This window comes from Mustela lutreola, chromosome 11 (assembly GCF_030435805.1).
Source record: "Mustela lutreola isolate mMusLut2 chromosome 11, mMusLut2.pri, whole genome shotgun sequence".
Lineage (NCBI taxonomy): Eukaryota > Metazoa > Chordata > Mammalia > Carnivora > Mustelidae > Mustela > Mustela lutreola.
The window spans coordinates 102,104,633-102,108,912 of NC_081300.1; positions in this window are offsets into that span (position 1 = coordinate 102,104,633).

Below are 4,280 nucleotides of genomic sequence, written 5' to 3' on the forward strand. Positions count from 1 at the left end.
CCCGGGATCCGTGAACCGTGCTGACCACGGGAGAGAACGTGGCATTTCCCATGGTGCCCGCGGCCCTCCTGGCAAATAGAACCCCAACTTTGTCCAGGACAGGGAGGGCAGTGGGCAGCCCCGCAGCACAAAGTGGGAACTCTGCCTGGCCATCGTCAGGGGCCCTGAGAGGAGCCTCAACCGGACATCTCCCAGGGGACCCACGTGGGACATGGCAGGGGCTCCACTGACCCTGACAGTGAGGTATGTGCAGAGCTAGCCTGGGGTGGGGGATGGGGTGGGTGCAGAGCTAGCCCTCTTGCGTGGTGAACCCCTCGGCCTACAGACCCCAGAACCTCCTCCTGCGTCCGAGGGCAGCCTGCACACCGTACTAGGCCAGTGGCAAAGCACCTTTTCTCCAAAGGCAGCCTGGGTGTGTCATGCGTGTCGTACTGATTGTAAGAAACGCTCCTCCCTCTTGTGGATTTGCTGGGTTACTTGGGCTGAGGAGCTAGTGATTTCTATAACTCCCATTAAATGCTTACTGTTCACTTCCATGGTCTCCTGAGACTTGTCTCTATTCAGACAGTTTTCTTGGTGACCCCACATAGATGCCATCTTCCTGAGGTCAGCTCGAGAGCTGGACCCAACGCCCACAGCAGAACTTGTCTGTGGTGTGTCCTCTGCCCTGCCGTGGGGACCCAGGACCAACCTGCCCAGTCACTGTCCGTTCCCCTGTGGGGCTCCCTCTCTTGGGCCACGTGGTCCCGGTCCTGAGCTATCCCTGCGCCAGGTGACTGGGGGGCTGGCCACGCGCCCCCATGGGAAGCCAGCCCTGCTGGACTGGGTCCCAGGAGCTGACTTCCTGGGCTGACCCAACGGGATTTTTCAGGAAATGTCGGACAGAGCACGGCGGCCTGATGAACCGGGGATGGCCTCACAGGTGCACAGCAGGGAGGGGTCCTCAAAATACAGATGGTCTCCTCCAACTTATGATGGTTTCACTTGTGACTTTTCAGCTTTACGATGGTGCGAAAGTGAGCCGCATCCAGTAGGAGCCACACCGGAATTGGGAATTTGGATCTAGTCCCAGGCGTGCTGTCTACGGCCCATCATCTCCCAGCAGGCTGGGCCGGGCCGTGACAGCCGGTCAGCCAGACCCACAGCCCGCAGGGTCCACAGCTGATAACCCCACAGCCGTTCTGCTGGTCACTTTCAGCACAGTGCTGGGTAAGTGAGGGAGCTGGTCACTTTATTATACACGGGGCTCGCGTCATGATTCTGCCCAACCACAGGCTGACATCTCTGCTCCTGCCCTGTGCGTCTCTGGCAGGCCAGCCCAGCGGCGGATGCCCTGTAGGTTATGTGTGTCCCGTGCATTTCCAGCTCATGGTGGGTTTATCGGGACAGGGGTCGAGGGAGGCTGTGTATCCGGAAGTTTTGGGACGCGTCTCCCCTCGAGAGGCAGGGCTGGCCGCGTGGCACCAGCAGACAGGGTGCAGCAAGGCTGGCGGTCCCTCCGGCACCGCGGCTTCGGGAACCGCTCGCCATCTGGGATCCTAATCTCCGCCCACTGACGTGCGGTGACAGCCTTGGCCCCCAGCCCGGAAGAAGCAGGGGTGGGGCAGGAGGGCCCAGGAGCAGTCCCAGCTGTAGGCTCCAGGCACCCTGCCTGGGAGGCAAGTCCTGACCCGTGGTCTCTGCCAACTCCTCCAGTGCCCAGGAGGAGCGAGAAAGGGGCACGCCGCAGGCTACTGCTCCTCTCAGGGAGGCCGGGCCCCCTTGTGGAGGCGGAAATGATTGAGAATAATGTGACTGGAGAAGGAAGGGGTCCCGGGTGCCCTGCTCAGCCCTGCCCCTCCCCGTGAGCCCTCCCCAACCCTGCCCCAGGCACAATGTCACATACAGGACTGGTGGCTCCCAAACATGGGGAAAAAGTGGGACAAATTTATTTCCCAAAAGCTCAGGAGAGACCAGTGGGGCAGCCAAGGGACATGGTCAGAGGCTCCCAGCCCCCGCGTCTGCTTCTAAGAAATCCTCCTTCTTGGGGCGCCTGGGTGGCTCCGTGGGTGAAGCCTCGGCCTTTAGCTCAGGTCACGATCTCAGGGTCCTGGGAGCGAGCCCTGCCTTGGGCTCTCTGCTTGGCAGGGAACCTGCTTCCCCCGCCCCTCTCTGCCTGCCTCTCTGCCTGCTTGTGATCTCTTTCTCTGTCAAATGAATAAGTAAAATCTTTTTTAAAAAGAAAGAAAAGAAATCCTCCCTCTTAACTTCCTCCTTATGTCTTTATTCCCTGGGTTCTGCCTCGTGTTATTTTAGACTGAAACACGTAACCAAATAAGTCCCCTTTTCAATGAAAGAAAAAAGAAAGTGGCATCAATTTCAATGATAAAGATGTACATTTAGGGTGAGGGAAACCCGCCCCTATGGCCAAAGGAGAGGCTCCCCCGCCACGGACATGCCACCCGTCCCGTGGTCAGGTGCCCCGCTAAAGTCAGAGTAGGCAAGAGGCATATTGGGGACCCTGCCCCACAGCCGTGTAGGGAGACGGAGCCGTCCTGTTCCTGATGCGGAGGCAAGCGCACACTAGGTCTCCGTCTGTCCTATAGCAGAACACGTACCCTGGGGGCGTGGGGGCGCTCGTCAACACACACTGACTTCTCACGGTTCCGGGGGATGGAAAGTCCAAGCCTGGGGGCCCGCATGGTCACGCTCTGGAGAAGGCCCTCTTCCAGGCTTCCGGCCAGGACCACTCACTGGAACCTATTAAAAGGGCTCCAGTCCCACGCACGGGGCCCCACCTTCAAGGCCTCGTCACCGCCCCAAGACCCCACCACCATCGTCTCCCGACATCCGGATCCAACGCCCGAACTGGGGTGGGCACGAACGCTCAGACCACCACAGGCCAGACTCTGAAGGAGGAGATCTCGGCACGCGTGGGCAGGAAGGTGTTTGAAAACCCAGAGAGAGAACCCAGGAGAGTGAAAGCCATTTCCTCTCCAAGCCCAGCCAGACCCCCAGCAGGCCAGGGTCCAGCCTGTTCCAGTCTCCAAGTCCTCGGGTGATGATCCTCTCTGCGTCCTTCCTCATGCCCGGCCCCATAACTGAGGGAGCCCTCTCCCTCCCCAGCGGTCCTCCCCCACCAGGGAGACCAGTTCTTCTGGGGAATTCGCTCATTGCTATTTGCTGAGTGGGAAACACGGAATTCGGACAACAGAGTATTTTGTTTTCCTGCCTCTGACAGAGCTCTCCCCGCAGGGCGGGCCGGGCCCTACTGGGTAGCCTGATGCTGCGCCCAGGTGCCCGGTGACAGCAGGCTGCTCGCTCCGGGCCCTGCTCCCTGCCTGCCCCACGTTACCCCCTTGGTGCAGCGCCAGCTCCCTGGGTCCAGGCCAGTCCTACCCCAAGGCTCAAGGTGTCCCCTTGATCTACCCCAGGCCAATCAAAATCAATGTTGATTTGGGGATAGACAGGACTGCCGTCCAGGCCCCTTGGAGACACCTGGAACTCTCGGGGAGACTATGGGGACAAGGTGCTCCTCCTGCTGGGCTGTAACCTGATGGGATGTATGTCTGGGGGGCTGGGAGCCAACTGCACCCCCTTCAAAGTTCTCTGGAGGATGAAACCAGCCCAGGAAAAGAGCCACAGACCCTGACATCATGGGCGTGGCGGAAACCCGTCGTGATGTCATGGGCATGCCGGGAACCCGCCGTGACGTCACGGGTGGGACAGGAACCCGTCATGAGGTTATGGGCATGCTGGGAACCTGCCATGATGTCATGGGTGTGGCGGGAACCCGCCGTGATGTCACGGGCGTGGCGGGAACCCGTCGTGGGGGAGACACAGGCTTCAGTGACCTGTGCAAACAGAGGGAGCGCCCACCGCCTTTTTCTTAGGCTAGTCCGAGTTGTATTCCCGTCCCTTGTGACTACAGAGGCACCGTGAGCTCGGACGTTATCCTGCGTCACCAGAGGGACATCCCGGCTGGTGCTGGGGAGTGGGCCAGCTGACTAAGACACGAGGCGGGGGCAGGTGCATGGCCGCGGACCGGCACCCAGAGCCTAGGCCCTGGTAGGGCGGGCTCCCTCCTGTCCCCAGGGGAGAAAGCAGTGGCCCCGCGCCGGCAGGCGTGTCCAGACGCCCTCGTCCAGGCAGCACAGCGTGACGTCCTTGCCTCTGTCGGTGCCGCAGACCCGCAGACGACCCAGGCCCCCGAGTGCCTTGCTGGGGTTCCAGCAGCTCAGCCGACAGGACCAGCCCTGCTGCCAAGGGCACAGGTGAACCGAGGGTGGACCCAGGCAGTG